General features: G+C 34.1%; 1 protein-coding gene across 4 annotated transcripts in view; it reads right to left on the minus strand.

Annotated features, from left to right (window-relative positions):
• Positions 1 to 21000, minus strand: part of LOC142234983 (RNA-binding protein Musashi homolog Rbp6) — a 1501536-nt gene that overhangs the window by 180470 nt on the left and 1300066 nt on the right. The window lies entirely within an intron of this gene.

Below are 21000 nucleotides of genomic sequence, written 5' to 3' on the forward strand. Positions count from 1 at the left end.
ATAGCCCCCATATAAACCGATCCCCAAATTTGGCTTGGGGAGCCTCCCGGAGCAGCAAAATTCATCCGATCCGGTTGAAATTTGGTACCTGATGTTAGTATACGACATCTAACAACCATGCAAAAATTGGTCCATATCGGTCCATAATTATATATAGCTCCCATATAAACCGATCCCCAGATTTGACCTCCGGAGCCTCTTGGAGGAGCAAAATTCATCCGATCCGGTTGAAATTTAGTACGTGGTCTTAGTATATGGTCTCTAACACCCATGCAAAAATTGGTCCATGTCGGTCCATAATTATATATAGCCCCCATATAAACCGATCCCCAGATTTGACCTCCGGACCTCTTGGAGGGGAAAAATTCATCCGATCCGGTTGAGATGTGGTACCTGATGTTAGTATACGGTCTCTAACAACCATGCAAAAATTGGTCCATATCGGTCCATAATTATATATAGCCCCCATATAAACCGATCCCCAGATTTGACCTCCGGAGCCTCTTGGAGGGGCAAAATTCATCCGATCCTGTTGAAATTTGGTACCTGATGTTAGTATAAGCCTCTAGCAACCATGCAAAAATTGGTCCATATCGGTTCATAATTATATATAGCTCCCATATAAACCGATCCCCAGATTTGAACTCCGGAGCCTCTTGGAGGAGCAAAATTCATCCGATCCAATTGAAATTTAGTACGTGGTGTTAGTATATAGTCTCTAACAACCATGCAAAAATTGGTCCATATCGGTTCATAATTATATATAGCTCCCATATAAACCGATCCCCAGATTTGACCTCAGGAGCCTCTTGGAGGAGCGAAATTCATCCGATCCAGTTGAAATTTGGTACATGGTGTTAGTATTTATATGGTATCTAACAACCATGCAAAAATTGGTCCATATCGGTCCATATTTATATATAGCAAAAGTCATCCGATGCGGTTGAAATTTGGTACATTTTGTCAATATATGGCCTCTAACAGCCATGTAAAAATTTTTCAATATCGATCTTTAGTTATATATAGCCGATGACTTATTACACAAAAATTGGTCCATATCGCCAAAAATAATCTACCAAAACTTTATTTCCATAGAAAATTTTGTCAAATTTTATTACTATAGAAAGTTGTGTCAAAATTTCATTTCTATAGAAAGTTTTGTCAAACGTTTATTTCTATAGAAATGTTTGTCAAAATTTTATTTCCATAGAAAGTTTTGTCAAAATTTTATTTTTATAGAAAATTTTGTAAAAAATTTATTTCTGTAGAAAATTTTGTCAACATTTTATTTCTATACAAAAATTTGTCAACATTATACTTCCATAGAAAATTTTGTCAACATTTTATTTCTATAGAAAATTTTGTCAAGTTTTTATTTCTATAGAAAATTTTGTCAAAATTTTATTTCTATAGAAAATTTTGTCAAGTTTTCATTTCTATAGAAAATTTTGTCAAACTATATTATATACGTATTTAATCGGCCTTTTTTTTTGTTTAATATATACCCTGTATGGGCTAACTTACAATTTAGAAGACAGTGTTAAAAAGTTTTACGATACCTTGCCATCGGCAAGTGTTATCGCAACCCAAGTAATTCGATTGTGGATGACAGCCTTTAGTAGAAGTTCCTACGCAATCCATGGTGGAGGGTACATAAGATTCGGCCTGGCCGAACTTACGGCCGTATATACTTGTTCATTTTGAAAATTTTGTTTCTATATTTTTATACACTCCACCATAGGAAGGGGGTATATTAACTTTGTCATTCCGTTTGTAACACATCGAAATATTGCTCTCAGACCCCATAAAGGATATATATTCTGGGTCGTGGTGAAATTCTGAGTCGATCTGAGCATGTCCGTACGTCTGTTGAAATCACGCTAACTTCCGAACGAAACAAGCTATCAAGTTGAAACTTGGCACACGTAGTTGTTATTGATGTAGTTCGGATGGTATTTAAAATGGACCATATCGGATCACTTTTACGTATAGCCCCCATATAAACGGACCCCCAGATTTGGCTTGCGGAGCCTCTAAGAGAAGCCTATTACGTCCGATATGGCTGAAATTTGGTACATGGCGTTAGTATATGATCTCTAATTACCATCCAAAAATTGGTCCATATCGGTCCATAATTATATATAGCCCCCATATAAACCGATCGCCAGATTTGGCTTGCGGAGCCTCAACAAGAAGCAAATTTCATCCGATTCGGCTGGAATTTGGTGCATGTTGTTAGTATATGGTCTCTAACAACCACGCAAAAATTGGTCCACATCGGTTCAGAATTATATATAGCCCCCATATAAACCGATCCCCAGATTTGGCTTGCGGAGCCTCTAGGAGAAGCATATTTCATCCAATCCGGCTGAAATTTGGTACATGTTGTTAGTATATGGTCTTTAACAACCACGCAAAAATTGGTCCACATCGGTCCATAATTATATATAGCCCCCATATAAACCGATCACCAGATTTGGCTTGCGGAGCCTCTAAGAGAAGCAAATTTCATCCGATTCTGTTGAAATTTGGCATGTGGTGTTAGTATATGTTCTCTAACAACCATACTAGAATTGGTCCATATCGGTCCATAATTATATATAGCCCTTATATAAACCGATCCTCAGATTTGAACTCCGGAGCCTATTGGAGGAGCAAAATTCATCCGATCAGGATGATCTATATCTATATTATATATAGCTCCCATATAAACCGATCCTCAATCACACAAAAATCACGATTGCCACTCGAGCCAAAAATAATCTACAAAAATTTTATTGCCATAGAAAATTTTGTCAAAATTTTATATTTCTATAGAAACTTTTGTCAACATTTTATGTCTTTAGGAAATTTTGTAAAAATATAATTTCTATACAAAATTTTGTCAACAATTTATTTCTATGGAAAATTTTAACAAAACTGTTTTTCTTATTTCTTCTTTTATTTCTATAGAAAATTTATTAAACATTTCATAGTTGAAGAGGAATATTTTGCAAGATCTTGCAAATTATTAAGAATTCTACCAATCTACCAAACAGTAAAAAATCTGCCATTTTTGGTAGACTCGTGTTCATAATTGTATATAGCCCCCGTATAAAGCGTCGCCCATATTTCAATTTTGGCTCTATAATTACCGCACAAAAGTTCACACCGGTTCGTAATAATTTCTTCCCTATATATACCGGTCAAGAACTGAATATATACGTATTTAATTGACCTTTCTTTTGTCTACTATATATTCCGCATGGATTAATTTACAATTTAGAAGATGATGTTAAGAAGTTTTAAGATGCCTTGCCATCGGCCGCAACCCAAGTAATGTAATTGTGGATGACCGTCTATAGTACAAGTTTCTACGCAATCCATGGTAGAGGGTAAATAAAATTCGGCATGGCCGAACTTACGGCTGTATATACTTGTTTTTAATAAATTTGACAAACATTCTTTTCCTCTGTCAATGTATGGTTTTAAGCTGCAATAAAAACAACAACAATGTTTAAAAAACTCTAAAGTTTAGTTTTGTTTTTTATTTATAATTAATTAGTATTCTGAAAAAAATTATTTTAATGGGAAATGTTTTTAAACTGGTAGTTTTTCAATCTTAATTTTACTTTTATCGATTTTTTATTTAAATAATATATCTATTAAAAAAATGTCGTTAATTCGTTCTCTTCTTAATCCATGCGAAATGTTGGAAAAATTCCTCTCCTCACTAAATGTTTTCGACATTTTATTTCTATAAATTTTTTAATTTTAATTTTATTTTATAGAGAGCTTTGTCATAATTTTATTTATTTTAAACAAAACTTGCGAAATTTTAAATTCCTTTTATTCTTTTTCAATGCAAAATATTGAACAAAATTTTATTTTTACAGAAAATGTTTTCAAACTTCTTTCTCATATATTTTTGTAATTTTATTTCCATAGTAAAATGGTTCAACATTTTATATCCAAACAGAAACTCGATATTTTATTCGTATTTTTTTTTGTTGCAAAAAATTTAAATATTTTATTTTGTTTAAAAATTTTTTATATAATTTTTTCATAGAAAGTTTTATCAAAATATTATTGAAAAATGTTATCAATTTTTTTATTGCATTTAAAAATGTCATCAATTTTTTCCAAAAAAAGTCGTGGAAATTAATTTATATGTATCTTTCAATAATGCTTTTATCTTTTTCGAATTTTCAAATTGTTGTCATTTACCCATTTAATAAAATCATTTTAAATTTTCCTTGTCTTGTTGTTTCGTCGGTTGCTTTTTTTACATTTAATTTCAACCAAATAAACTACATAAGTTTATTACCTTGTACCTATTACTTTGAACGTCAAGTGAAAGTTTAATACGATTTTTTAAGAGACGAAAAAAGCTCTCTATTAATTTTTGGTTGCACTTGCCATTTCATGAATCCATTAAAAAGTCTCATTGACAATTTGGCTTAAAACCCTAAACGATTTCAAAACATGAATTTCACTTGAAACTTACAGCCACAACAGCAACAGCAACACCAGGGCAAAAGCGAAAAAGTTTTTGCAACAACACCACTTTTAGGATTTAAGTTTTCGTTAGGCGGCTTGCAAAGAGCGGTGGTTGGGAAGTACAAGGCAATCTGAAAATGACATGACTTCTACATGAGGCAACCAGAGCTGCTCATAATAATTTTAACAAGATATGAGCATACAACATGAGAATTCTCTCACAATCACAGGCATTCAAACACACAGACACACACACATAGTCATGAGATCCTCCGCACTTGCACACTAGAGAACCAAGAACGGTGGATGGTGGAGAGGAATAACAGTTGTACCGGAAACCGGAAGGCAGCCAAGTAAGCCTTGCAGATATGGACACCCTTCCAGATTTACACACACATACACACATAGTCGCATTTCGGGTGTTTAAATATGGGTATAAACATATGTATCGGGGTATGTGAATGTGTGTGTGTGTATCATAAATGTTTGAATGAGTGAATAATAATGTAGCCAGTCTATATGAATACGTTGGAAATCTGAGGTTGAAACGGTCGAGGCAGTTAAGGCAACTTTTAAAAATGCAAAGAGGGCAAAAAAAAAAAAAAAAACGAAAAACACATCAGTGCTGAACATTGCTGACTTCTAGCAAAACTGTTTGCTGGCTTACTACTGACTTTTTGGCCTCTCTATGTGAATAATAGTGCCCTAGCATTTACATTGCCATGATAATGGGATGGCCCCTGAATGGCAGGACGAAGTCAATGGAAGCTGTAGCTGCATCATCAGCTAAAAAAAAAAATTGAAATCTTGAATAATTAAAGTCTCGAGTATTCTTCTGTTGGGCATTTGCGTTTTAAAAGAGCCAGAATAAAATGGCGTAGCTCCACCAATTTCATTTTATACTCTCTCTCTCTTCCCCAATGCTTCCTTTGGCATTCTGCGTTATCCTTATACTCGCCGATAACTGCTAAAGTGGATGAGCATTCAATTCTCTGGTGTACTAGTGCATTGTTATGTTGTAAACGTTTTGTCTGATATGGATGCCTACCATATTGCATTAATTCCCAATTTCTCTAACGTTATCACTGGCCATATTTTGAGTAGCCTTTAATTTTGTTTTTGGCCTATCTCATGTCTTTCGTCTTGCGTGCTTATATAATAAAAAATATTTTTTTTTTTTCAATTTTCTAACACAAAGGCCTTGATTTTTCAGGTGGGGAAAGAGGGCTAAAGTAATAATTGAGGGCGGAAATAATTTTTGTAAACTAAAATTATGATTAAATGTAATGAAAGTACTCCCCCATATTTCGATATTCGGAATTGCAAATCGCAAGAATTTACTTGACTTATAAGGAAACAAATTTAGATACTATCGGACGTAAATTAAATTTGTATGTGAAATTCTTATAAAAGCGAACTACGTTGTCAAACTTTTGTATGTTTCAGGGTTAAGAAAATATGGCCAAAGGAAAATTTTGATATTTGCGTTTCCGAATACCACATTGTGTTCCGGTAAGGTTTCTGGTCTAAATTATCAAAAATTATTTGGTTGTTCAAACACTGAATCTTTGCTGTTTAAACACTCAGCCTTTGCCTTCACTTGTATCATTGAGGTATCGAACCATTGAGATTTTTATCTGCGATCATTCAACCATTGCGGTTTCAGACTGCTGTTGAAGGCTTTACGCAAAAATTCTCATTCCCAAATAAGCTTGGATGTAACTTAGTTATTGCAGTATTTTTCAGGCTGAGATTTATGCGATCACGAAGGCTGCTGAATCGCTGTTGATGAGGCCGTTATACAGAAGCGATATCAGCTTCTTCATCGACAGTCAGGCAGCTATAAAGGCATTGTGCAGTACTGACATAAGGTCTAGGGTAGTCAGCCGCTGTCGTCGAGAACTCAAGGTTCTCACTGAACAGCATAATATAACTCTGTGCTGGGTACCTGGGCACTATGGGATAATAGGAAATGAGGAAGCGGATGTGCTGGCTAAGGAGGGTGCTCGTGGAACGAACAATGTCCTAGCGGACGTTTTTCTCCACTATCTTCTTATCATTACAGGATAGAGGTTAAATATGATGAGCAATGGCGTAGACGCTGGGTCTCTTCGGTTGGTTGCGAGCAAACCAAGTTGATATGGGATGAAAAGAAACGTAGAAACTGCTAAATTTTGTTGTCGATGAGCAGAGAGGAATTACGGCCACTGATTGGTATTATAACAGGACACAACACACTTGGGAAACACATGGTAAGAATAGGACTTAAAGACGATGATATCTGTAGATGGTGCCTGGACCCGGAAGTTACGGAGGACTCGTACCACTTCCTGTGCCAGTGCCCAGCATTATCCTTTAAAAGAAACAAGATACTGGGCTCCTTTTTCTTTCAGACTCTCACTGATCTACGGGAGTGCAGCTTAAGGAACATACTTGCCTTCATCAGGGCCTCTGGTTGGTTATTCTGAGATTTCTTTCAAAGAGAACGAGCAGAGGGAAGTTTCTGGGACGAGGCGGCCGCATCGGAAGAAGACTATTGGGTGTGGAAAGTAACAACACGGATTGATAGATTGATAGCAGATGGCGCAGTTCGGGATATACACATCGCACACTACTGAAACTACAGGGTGGCTCACATATATTGCAACCAACTTCAGCTTGCTATCATTTCTAAACGGTTCTTTTACAGGTATACAGAACATACAGTTCAGCTACACCCTAATTCAGATTTTTTTATTTTTATACCCTGCGCCACACTGTGGAACAGGGTATTATAAGTTAGTGCATATGTTTGTAACACCCAAAAGGAGACGAGATAGACGATTGGTGTCTTTGGCAATAATGCTCAGGGTGAGTCCCAGAGTCGATATAATCATGTCCGTCTGTCCGTCCGTCCGTCCGTCCGTCTGTCTGTGAACACATTTCTGTGATCAAAGTCTAGGTCGCAATTTAAGTCCAATCGCCTTCAAATTTGGCACATGTTCCTAATTTGGGTCAGAATAGAACCCTATTGATTTTGAAAGAAATCGGCTCAGATTTAGATATAGCTCCCATATATATCTTTCGCCCGATATGCACTAATATGGACCCAGAAGCCAGAGTTTTATACCGATTTGCTTGAAATTTTGTACAAACATAACACTTAGTCGTATAGTCAAGTGCGCAAAATTTGATTGAAATCGGTTCAGATTTAGATATAACTCCCAAATATATCTTTCGCCCGATATGGACTTATATGGCCCCAGAAGCCAGATTTTTGGCCGAATTTGGTTGAAATTTTGCACTAGGAGTACAATTAGTAGTATAGTCAAGTGTGCAAAATTTGATTGAAATCGGTTCAGATTTAGATATATCTGCCATATATATCTTTCGCCCGATATGGACTAATATGGTCCTAAAAGCCAGAGTTTTGGCCCAATTTGGTTGAAATTTTGCACAGGGAGTAGATTTAGCTTTGTAGCTATGCGTGCCAAATTTGGTTGAAATCGATTCAGATTTAGATATAGCTCCCATATATATGTTTCGCCCGATGTGCACTTATATGGACCCAGAAGCCAGAGTTTTATCCCGATTAGCTTGCAATTTTGCACAAGGAGTACAATTGGTAGTATAGTAATGTGTGCCAAATTTGGTTGAAATCGATTCAGATTTAGATATAGCTCCCATATATATCTTTCGCCCGATAAGGACTAATATGGTTCTAATAGCCAGAGTTTTGGCCCAATTTAGTTGAAATTTTGTACTAGGAGTACAATTAGTAGTGTAGTCAAGTGTGCTAAATTTTATTGAAATCGGTGCAGATTTAGATATAGCTCCCATATATATCTTTCGCCCGATTTACACTCATATGACCACAGTGGCCAATCTTTTACTCCGATTTAATTCAAATTTTGCACAGGGAGTAGATTTAGCATTGTAGCTATGCGTGCCAAATTTGGTTGAAATCGGTTCAGATTTAGATATAGCTCCCATATATAGCTTTCGCCCTATTTACACTCATATGACCACCGAGGCCAATTTTTTGCTCCGATTTAGTTTAAATTTAGCACAGGGAGTAGAATTAGCATTGTAGCTATGCGTGCCAAATTTGGTTGAAATCGGTGCAGATTTAGATATATCTCCCATATATAGCTTTCTCCCGATTTACACTCATGTGACCACAGAGGCCAATTTTTAAATCCGATTTAGTTGAAATTTTGCACTGAGAGTAGAATTAGCATTGTAGCTATGCGTGCCAAATTTGGTTGAAATCGTTTCAGATTTAGATATAGCTCCCATATATATGTTTTTCTGATTTCGACAAAAATGGTCAAAATACCAACATTTTCTTTGTAAAATCGCCACTGCTTAGTCGAAAAGTTGTAGAAATGACTCTAATTTTCCTAAACTTCTAATACATATATATCGAGCGATAAATCATAAATAAACTTTTTCGAAGTTTCCTTAAAATTGCTTCAGATTTAAACGTTTCCCATATTTGTTTACTAACATTGTGTTCCACCCCAGTGTATTAGCCGACTTAAATTTTGAGTCTATAGATTTTGTAGAAGTCTATCATATTCTGTCCAGATCGAGTGATATTTAAATGTATCGAAAATTTAGATGTACAAAGTGGTGCAGGGTATAATATAGTCGGCCCTGCCCGACTTTAGACTTTCCTTACTTGTTATATTTTTTATTAGTTGAAATGACATTTTGAATATAGAAAAAAATAACATATTTGGCTTTGATTGTTCTCATTAGATTTTCCTAATTTTAATTCAGTTTTATTAAATATGATCTTATAATCTTTTAATGAAAAAAAAAATCCAATTATCCTTTTTCCCAAAAAAAGAAAAAATTTAAGTATTAATTAATTTTGAAAATCAGCATAGAAAATTGTCCAATAAAACCACGACTTCCATTAATGACTACTAACGATCCACTTCACCTAAACTTGGCAAGCCAACTCTCAGAGTAAACTTTGCGAAATATACAGACTCATACACACACACATATTCACGCACATACATAAACAAATCAAGCAAAGGTCCTGGTTTGGATTGTTCCCAAAGACCAAGTCAAAGTTGCTGTTGCTGATGTTAAAACTTAAAGTTGTTATTGGGGCTGTGGTGTTGTTGTTGTCGAGACTCCTGTTGTTGTTGTTGTTCGTTTAATTTTCATGAAAATATAATTTGGTTTGTAATATGAGAATCTCTTCTTATGCCATGTTATGGACTCTTATGGTCTGATTTTGAGTTTTTCGTTGTTTGGCTGTTTGGTTGGCTTTTCCTCGATAGTCCTCTAAGGAGTTCGCCTAGAGAGCATGGCAAAGGTTGTGCCCTTCATTCGCCTGCAGATGCAGGAAGTGGTTGGCTATATATTTGCTGCATTCCAACCAACAACAGCCAACAATGAAAATCTACCAAAAACTCTATTTGGTCCATGAGACACAAATCCCAACGTAGACACAGAGACAGCGAGGCAAGGGAGACCATGAAAGATTCATTGAAAATATTTTAATTAATGAAAAAGCTTTCGAAGAAACCCTACCCCATTGTACCTAGGACCAATGTAGGGAAGTACTCACTTACTTACTTACCAAATAGTATAAGTGCTGGTTTCTGTGGTCTTATTTAGAATTCCATATGACTTTGACCAGAGATAAGAGTTTGAATTTAAAGATGAGTAGTTTTCAAGACACAAAAACTTTCTTCATCCCTGAAACTCTGGCTAAGAGAAGAATTGATGGAGAGGGTGGGACATCTATGATACGCTTTGATTAGGCATAAAATTAAAACGAAATGTCAAGGCTCTGTAATGGAGCATTAAGAAACTAGTTTATTGGATCTAAAGATTTTGACATTCCCCTAAGGATTTTTGGTATTGATTTCGAGGCAAAGATGTGGCCGTTTTTAGGAAGATATCCAGTTTTAAATTTAGAAATACAGATCTTATTTATCGAATTTTCGTTCTCTGTTTCTGAGATGTTAACAATGGTATTTGCATAAAAATAAATATTAAAATCTAAGTTGAAACTATAAGAGGAACTTTAAGTTAAAAAGGGGTTCCTTAATTAAAAAATAACAAAGATCCAAAAATCTCAAAATAAGTCTTAGCCTATATCTTTAATTCAAAGATTCAATATCTTCGTTAATTTGAAAATATTTATACCCTGCGCCACACTGTGGAACAGGGTATTATAAGTTAGTGCATATGTTTGCAACACCCACCGTGGTGCAATGGTTAGCATGCCCGCCTTGCATACACAAGGTCGTGGGTTCGATTCCTGCTTCGACCGAACACCAAAAAATTTTCAGCGGTGGATTATCCCACCTCAGTAATGCTGGTGACATTTCTGAGGGTTTCAAAGCTTCTCTAAGTGGTTTCACTGCAATATGGAACGCCGTTCGGACTCGGCTATAAAAAGGAGGTCCCTTGTCATTGAGCTCAACATGGAATCGGGCAGCACTCAGTGATAAGAGAGAAGTTCACCAATGTGGTATCACAATGGACTGAATAGTCTAAGTGAGCCTGATACATCGGGCTGCCACCTAACCTAACCTAACACCCAGAAGGAGACGAGATAGACACATGGTGTCTTTGGCAAAAATGCTCAGGGTGGGCTCCTGAGTCGATATAAAGGGTGATACGGTCAAAACTTGGTCAATGTAAACTTGACGTATTTCTTTCAATTTTGCCTTTAAAAAACCTGAACACCTCTCATTTTGAAGGTGTGTGTATAGAATGTTGCTCTTATTTTGATTTTGGAATTCACTCTTCAGTTGTCAAAATGCCGTTCAAGCAAGAAGAGCAGCGTATCAAAATTTTGCTCGCGCCTCGCGAAAATCCGAGCTACTCGCACGCAAAGCTGGCAAAATCGCTAAAAGTTGCCAAATCAACCGTTACAAATGTAATTAAAGTGTTTGGGGAACATTTGTCGACAGCCAGGAAGTCTGGATCGGGGGAAAATCGAAAACCGGAAGCCGCTGAGACGACAAAGAGAGTTGCCGGTAGTTTCAAGCGAAACCCTAACCTCTCTCTCCGAGATGCCGCAAATAAGCTGGGTGTATCGTCTACAACCGTGCATCGAGCCAAAAAACGAGCCGGACTATCGACTTACAAGAAGGTAGTGACTCCAAATCGCGATGATAAACAAAATACGACGGCCAAAGCGCGATCCCGGAGGCTGTACACGACGATGCTGACGAAGTTTGACTGCTTACTTGTTTTTTTTTTTTTGTTTTAATGTTAGGAAAATTCACCTTCCTTCAAGGACATACAACTATAACGGAGGGATTCAAATTTCAATGACAAGTGTCCTAAATTTAATGAAAGAAAAATGAAAGCAAAAAATGATTAACCTTATTTTAATTTAAATTGTTTTATTTTAAAGATATTTGTACTTAATATTGTGTAAATTTCATGATCTAAAACTTGGGTGGCATAGTTTGTCATATTAAGGCAATATTTTTTTAGTGTGTATAGCTACTCGCCGTTGATCAAGGATTCAATATCATATGCTAATAAATATTAACTTTTTTTGGTTAGGGAAACACCCTCAAAGGGTAGGAAACGAAAAGAGAATGGAAATTCAATAATTTTTTTTTATTCTAAATTTAAATCCAGATAGGTCGCTAAAAAATGTCTTTGGCTCGGAATCAATACCAAAATCTGTAAGGACAGGTCAAAATCTTTGGATTCAAGCAAACTTTTTTAAGAGTGCAATTTCCTAAATATTACAGATGACGTTATTTAAATGTAGAACCATTGAAGTTTAAATTCAAAATTGAAACTTCACGTTAGCATATAATTTCAAATATTAAAAGAATCCAAAAATGCCCCCATTGTACAAGCTACGAAATATAAAAAAATTAATAAATTTTTTCATACGATAATCAAATTCAAAGTTCTAATCAATTTAATATAACCTGAACCCATTTCATTGAATTCAAATGGCATTAAAATCACATGCCAAACTATGACATTTCGACAGTAAGCTCTCTCTCTTTGACCTTAATATTTATTTTCGTATTTTTATGATGATTTACGTAAAATTGATACTAAATTCAATTTTATTTTCATTCTGACGTCGCCATTATCCAGCCATTCAGTGTGTGTTCGAAAGAACAAATAATCCGAATTCAATAGCCGCTATTGATATGCCTTTTGATTTGTCCCATACACTGAACAAAAAAATTAAATGTCACAAAACAAGCTATAATTTAAGAAACAATTTTTTTTTCTCCAGAATTATATTCAACACAAATGCACTCGAGAAGAGGAAATGTTTTATGGTATTAGGCTACTAGTCTTAAATATACAACTTCTTATGTTTAGTGTTGATTTTTTCCTGTGTTCCTCTACAAAGGGTCCCTTTCACAATTTTTACTACCAATTTCCTTTTAATTTCTTATAATACTTTGTGGCTTATGATGCTGCCTGTTGACGATAAAAAACATCATGGAAAATTTATTCGAGAAATCAACCCAAAGAATCACAGCTTTCATAAACCAATTGTCACGCAGGAATATGAGAAGGTTTGATTTCAAGTGGTGATTTTTATGATGGAATTAATTGAAAAAATGCTCACAAAAAAAAAACAAAACTTTAAGTATATTAAACAGAAGGCAAAGAAACGTGATATATAAAATAAAGAAAAAAAAAATAATAAAAATGAGCATTGAAAAGAGTTTTATAGACTCGTTGAGAAAACACAAGCAAAGCAAGAATGCTTTGAATATACCATGAATAAAAGCACCTAGGGAATAAAGAGTAGATATTGAAGATATTAAAAAATAAAAAAAGACATGATATGCAGTAAAGAAATATGGTGGAAAGAGGAATTGCTCAAATAGCTTAAAAATTATGAATATTTTTGTTGCCTACTTTTAGGGGCTTTCATCATGTGGGGGGAAATTGAACTTTATTTTATGAAACACTCGAAAAATTTGCATTGAGCCAAATGATTATTGAAAACAGTTTTAAAGATTCATTGAGACAACAAAAAACCAAGGAGCCAAACAGTAGATAACTAAGGTTTTAGAAGTAGGCATAAAGTTGAGTAGAGATATAGTGGAAGGAAGATAGGTGAGATCTTACAAATTTTAAATATTTTTGGTGTGTTAGGAGCAAAAATAATTTAAAAAATAAATTTCCGAATAGTTTACCATTTGAGAAAAGTAAATTAATATATGAAGTCATATGACGTAAGTAAAAGTTAAAGTGTAAGGGCCGATGTTGAATGTGAACCACACCTAAACGCCAAGTTTTTTTTCGAATTTTATTTGACATTTCTCTATTTCAGACTTACTCAGTTTGAACCATGAAGAGATACACAATCCAACAACGTGTTAAATGGTTCCAAGAAATGGCAATAGTAGATGATCAATTTTCGAAGAAAAATCATCTTCAGTGATGAGGCACATTTTCACCTCAGTGGATTCGTCAATAAACAGAATTGCCGCATTTGGGCGAATGAGAATCCAAGAGTGATTGTCGAAAAACCAATGCACCCACAAAGAGTGACTGTTTGGTGCGGTTTATGGGCTGGCGGCATCATCGGGCCGTATTTTTTCCAAAATGAGGCCGGTCAGGCAGCTACTGTGAATGGTGTTCGCTATTGTGAGATGATAACGAACTTTTTATGGCCCGAGTTGGAAGATATGGATGTGGACGATATGTGGTTTCAGCAGGACGGTGCCACTTGCCACACAGCTAACGGAACAATGGCTCTTTTGCGCCACAAATTCAATGGCCGTGTTATCTCACGTAATGGCGATGTCAATTGGCCGCCAAGATCATGTGATTTGACACCGTTGGGCTTTTTTCTTTGGGGTTATTTGAAAGAAAAGGTGTACGTCGAAAAGCCAGCAACAATTCAAGAGCTAAAGGATGAGATAATTCGGCACATTAACGGCATAGAACCTCCATTATGCCTCAGCATTATCGAAAATTTGGACCATCGGAACAATGGCTCTTTTGCGCCACAAATTCAATGGCCGTGTTATCTCACGTAATGGCGATGTCAATTGGCCGCCAAGATCATGTGATTTGACACCGCTGGGCTTTTTTCTTTGGGGTTATTTGAAAGAAAAGGTGTACGTCGATAAGCCAGCAACAATTCAAGAGCTAAAGGATGAGATAATTCGGCACATTAACGGCATAGAACCTCCATTATGCCTCAGCATTATCGAAAATTTGGACCATCGGATGAAGGTGTGCCACCGAGGTCGCGGCGCCCATTTGGCCAATATTTTATTCCATACATAATTGAGTAATACCAATATATCATAATAAAATAAAATTACAATAATTTCCTAAATAGTTTGTGTTTTATTCAAAATCAACATCGGCCCTTGAAATTTTAACCACCCTTTATATTTTGAAAAGGTACAAGACAATAATGAAGGTTCCGATGAATTTTATGAAGATTACTATAAATATTATATTTTTGCGGAATTTACCATTATATTAGACAAAATATTTCATAAGGGACTTTTGCATAAATGTTAAAAATGTTAAATTTTTAATACACGCAAAAATTTTTTTTTCAGATTCAATCACAAAATTAATTGATCCAATTAATTTTTTAATTGAAATGCCTTCAATCACGAAAATGATAGTATCAATCATCGTTTTAATTGAGAATAAAAAAAATATACTCTTATATATATATATATATATATTATATATATATATATATATATATATATATATATATATATATATATATATATATATAATATATATATATATATATATATATATATATATATATATATATATATATATATATATATATATATATATATATATATATATATATATATATATATATATATATATATATATATATATATATATATATATATATATATATATATATATATATATATATATATATATATATATATATATGATTTCTTTAGCAAATTTCAATTACTTTTGTAATTGATTCAATTAAATTTTTTTTTTAATTGATGTCGATTGCAAAATTCAATTAATTTTTTAATTAAAAACGAAACTATTTTAAATCGCTATACTTAATTCAATCACTTTCTATAACTGGTTTTAATCCTTTTTAGTTTAATACAAAAATTTATAGTTTAAAAAAAAAATTAATTAAGAATTTTGAAAAAAATATCCGTAATTTGTTAACTGTCTACTCTTCCGTTAATTGTATAAATTTTTTTATTGAACATTTAGAAAATTTCAATCATTGACTTGAACTTTCTAGTTTGATTAAAAAATTAATAGTATCAATTAATTTTTTAATTAAAAAAGTTTTCAATTTCAATCAACGTTTTAATTGGGAATATTTTGGTGATATGTGTTTGTTTTGTGTATTAAATTTTTGGCAAATTTTTCGCCTTTTTTGACGGCAGTCTTCATTTACGAATTTTTTCGTATATTTTTGATATTTTTCCAGACATAATTAAGCTTTACAGCTTTAGCTGTTTGTATATAATTTGTCCCTAATATGAGAAAATGTTGTCGATTTTAAATATTTTTTCTCCGGCAACATGAAATCAAAATAAGAAAAAAAGGTTTAAACAAACAAAGTACACAATTCTACTAAAATAAAATTTCTCAGCAAACAGTTTAAAATTTTCTAAAATGATTTTGCCTTGACCTTTTTTATGGCGCGAAAAACATTTTAAAATACTTTTGCTTCACATTTTTTTTCTTCTTAATTTTTTTTTTTAAACAAGAGGAAAATATTACTTAACTTTTAAGAAATAATTATTAGTTTTTTTTTGTTAAAGGAAAAAACTTGACGTTATAAATAGCAACATTGTTTTAGAGCTACACACAACAATAGAAATACTGTTCTGAGGAATGAAATTTTAGACAAATGATATTTCCCTTTATTATGAAAAATTTGCTTTAATGATTTCTCTAGTCATTTTATTAAAATGAAGAAAATTTTCTCATATTAAGTGCAGGTATTTAGTCGCGAGCTAAACGTTTTCTATTGATTAGTATGTATTTATTATAGGGTAGAATTTTGCTTGGTAATCCTATCCCACAATGCAAATATTTCTATTTTTTTCCTTTAATATTTGAATAGTTCTCTTCACCTTTATGGATTGATATATTCCTCCCCCAAATTACTTCGTAAAAAAAACAAACAAATAAATCAATAATAAATAAAATTGGGTCTAAATAAAAAAGAAAGGCAATTCAATACAATTGGGCTTAAATTTGGTTTTTATTCCCATTTCTCTTACAGCCTCTATTATTTTCATTTTATTTCTATTATGGTATTGGGTAAAAGTCCGTATATGTGTATACCCTTTTGGATTTGTAGTTTTTATGGATGTACTGATGCATATATATATGTGTGTGGCCTTTTATATTCCTGAAGTATATGATTTTTTATAGTCTTACTATGTTTACCACCTGACCTGACTGTGTTCATGTCTTTATTTTTATATTTCATATATATCCTTTATGCCAATTTATAGGCTGATATGCAACGTTGCCCCGTGGGGTTTGCTGACATTTTTCGTAAGTAATTGTTTTGGGGCAAATTTTTGGTTTATTTTAGCATTGAGTCGTTTCAAATCTGAATACAAAATGAAGTTGGTCAAGGCTTGAAGAGCTGACAATTCTCTAAGGATACAATTTGTTAAATTTAGTGTAAGATTTTCAGGAATGGTGTGGACAAAAAGAACCCATAAATTGCCTTTGATTCAGGGTCTTCAATCGTTGCAATTTGAAATGAAAATTAAAATTAAAAAAACAAAAAAAAAAAAACAAGTATATACGGCAGTAAGTTCGGCCAGGCAGAATCTTATGTACCCTCCACCATGGATTGCGTAGAAACTTCTACGAAAGACTGCCATCCACAATCGAATTACTTGGGTTGTGGTATCTTAAAACTTCTTAACATCAGGGATGGTGTGGACAAAAAGAACCCATAAATTGCCTTTGATTCAGGGTCTTCAATCGTTGCAATTTGAAATGAGTATGAAAATACAAAAAAAAAACAAAAAAAAACAAGTATATACGGCCGTAAGTTCGGCCAGGCCGAACCTTATGTACCCTCCACCATGGATTGCGTAGAAACTTCTATGAAAGACTGTCATCGACAATCGAATTACTTGGGTTGTGGTATCTTAAAACTTCTTAACATCGTTTTCTAAATTGTGAGTTAGTCCATAGGTGGCATATACTAGCCACTAAAGGTATGTAAATATATTTAAGTCTACAAATAATTACGAATCGATATGGACTTATGCATGGTAAGTAGAGACCCACAGTTGATATATGGGGGTCGCTTATATGGGGGCTATATACAATTATGAAGTTTATATGGACCAATTTTTTGTGTGATTGGGGATCGATTTATCTGAGGGCTATATATAACATAACTATAGACCGATATGGACCTACTTAGACATGGTTGTTAACGGCCATATACTAGCACAATGTACCAAATTTCAACTGACTCAGATGAAATTTGCTCCTCCAAGTGGCTCGAAAACCAAATCTCGGGATCGGTTTATATGGGGGCTATATATGATTATGGACTGATATGGACCACTTTTGGCATGGTGGTTAAATATCATATACTACGACCACGTCCAAATTTCAACCAGATGGGATGAATTTCGCTTCTCCAAAAGGCATCGGAGGTCAAATCTGGGGATCGGTTTCTATGGGAGCTATATATAATTAAGGACCAATTTCGACCAATTATTGCATGGTTGTTAGAGACCATATACCAACACCATGTACCAAATTTCAGCCGGAGCGGATGAAATTTGCTTGTCTTAGAGGCTCCGCAAGCCAAATCGGGAGATCAGTTTATATGGGGGACAAATCTGGGGATCGATTTATATGGGGGCTATATATAATTATAGACCGATATGGACCAATTCTTGCATGGTTGTTAGAGACCATATACTAACAGCACGTACCAAATTCCAACCGGATCGGGTGAATTTTGCTCCTCTAAGAGGCTCCGGAGGTCAAATCTGGGGATCGGCTTATATGGAGCTATATATAATTATGGACCGATATGGACCAATTTTGGCATGGTTGTTAGAGACAATATACTAACACCACGTACCAAACTTCAGTCGGATCGGATGACTTTTGCTCCTCTAAGAGGCTCCGGAGGTCAAATCTGGTGATCGGTTTATATGGGGGCCATATATAATTATGGACCTATGTGGACCAATTTTTGCATGGTTATTAGAGACCATATACTTACACCATGTATCAAATTTCAGCCGGATCGGATGAAATTTGCTTCTCTTAGAGGCTCCGCAAGCCAAATCTGGGGATCGGTTTATATGGGGGCTATATACAATTATGGAACGATGTGGACCAATTTTTGCATGGTTATTAGAGACCATATACCAACACCATGTACCAAATTTCAGCCAGATCGGATGAAATTTGCTTCTCTTAGAGGCTCCGCAAGCCAAATCGGAAGATCGGTTTATATGGGGGCTATATATAATTATGGACCGATGTGGACCAATTTTTGCATGGTTGTTAGAGATCATATGCTGACACCATGTACCAAATTTCAGCCAGATCGGATGAAATTTGCTTCTCTTAGAGGCTCCGCAAGCCAAATTTGGGGTTCCGTTTATATGGGGGCTATACGTAAAAGTGGACTGATATGGCCCATTTGCAATACCATTCGACCTACATCAATAACAACTACTTGTGCCAAGTTTCAAGTCGATAGCTTGTTTCGTTTGGAAGTTAGCGTGATTTCAACAGACGGACGGACATGCTCAGATCAACTCAGAATTTCACCACGACTCAGAATATATATACTTTATGGGGTCTTAGAGCAATATTTCGATGTGCTACAAACGGAATGACAAAGTTAATATACCCCATCCTATGGTGGAGGGTATAACAAGATTTTAAGTCAATTATTTAAAAGGATGCTGTGTTTGGCTATTTATGAGCAATTCTGGCTTTCTATATTGGTTTTGCCTTCGATTTTTTCAAAAAAAAAGCCAACATTTTTGACTACTTTAAAAAAAAAAAATTATGAATTGTGCGTAATATCGAATTTTCGATATTATATTCGTGCGATCCCTTTTGCCTATTATGTAAAGTCAATAAGTCAAGTTTGGAAAAACATGTGGTTTCGATTTGATTTTCTAAAAAAAAAAAAAATAATAAATAAATAAAAAATCGATTAGTAATAAAATGACGAATTTTATTTACCCAAGCCAATAGTTAAACTGATTCATTGTCAAAAATTGTTACAGTAGCGAGCAGTGTGATGTTATTTTGTGTTGTCGCAACTGTTATACATAATTTTGTCTTTAAGGCCATGGCTTTCGGTAAAATCTTAACATAAACCTAAACATTATAAATGTATGCATACACACATTGTTCCACACACATACACAATTGTATATTTGGCAATGGTATATATGTGTATATATGGCAATGATTGAAATTGTATGATTATGGTTCCGGTTCCGCCTTTTGTCATAAAAACCAAATAAAGCAGAATACTTTTGTTTCCTATGACAGACATATAAGAGAAATTGTTACAGTAACATAATGCCATGCCACAATACAATTCAATGGATTAATGGAGCTAAAGAAGTGAATACAAACATCATTGGTGATAGCGGTGGTGGTGACAAAAATAACTACAAAAGCCCAAATCAAACATTTTTTTGTTTTCGAAATGCCTTTACGTTAGCAATTGAATGAGGTTGATGTCTTGGCGAAAGAGATGGGGAAAAGTTTGTTTCAGCTCAAAAATTCATATATGTGTATGTTTATATTGGGGAGGATAGATTTCGCAGGAAATATAAGAGGTACAAGAGGACTTTATGTAGCCAATAAAATGATAGTAGATAAATTCCAAAAAAAAAAAAATACATAAGAAGAAATTATTATGGAGATTTGAAGAAATTCAATATTATTGCAAACTTTGTAAAATAAACAAGTATAAACGGCCAAAAAATTGGAATCTTATGCAAACATTCGAATTTACTTGGGTGATTATTGGTTTCTTATTGTAAGTTAGGGTCGGTTTATATGGGGTGGTGTACCTAAAAGTGGTCCGATATAAACCATTTGCAATAACATGGGACCAACCAACTTCAATAACAACTATTAGGTTGTTTCATGATGATGGCTTGTTTCAGTGGGAAGTTAGCGTGATTTGCACAGACTAGATCGACGCAGAATTTCACCACAACCCAGAATATACATAAATACTTTTTGGGCCTTAGCACGGTTGCAACAGTGGATAGAATTCTACCAAAAAAATTGGTTCAATTCTTTAAGTTTTGGTAGATTTTGCAAAATATTCCTGTCCAAAGAAGAAGAATTAATTTTGTAAAGAAATGAGATTTTAATAAAATTTAAATAAAATAAAATTTGGACAAAATTTTCTATTGAAATAAAATGTTGACAATAGAATTTCAATAGAAATACAATTTTGACAATATTTTGTACAGAAATAAAATTTTGAAAAATTTTTATGGAAATAAAATTTCGACAACATTGTCTATAGAAATAAAATTTTGATAAAATTCCTTT

The sequence above is a fragment of the Haematobia irritans genome, chromosome 4 (assembly GCF_050003625.1).
Source record: "Haematobia irritans isolate KBUSLIRL chromosome 4, ASM5000362v1, whole genome shotgun sequence".
In the NCBI taxonomy this organism is placed as follows: domain Eukaryota; kingdom Metazoa; phylum Arthropoda; class Insecta; order Diptera; family Muscidae; genus Haematobia; species Haematobia irritans.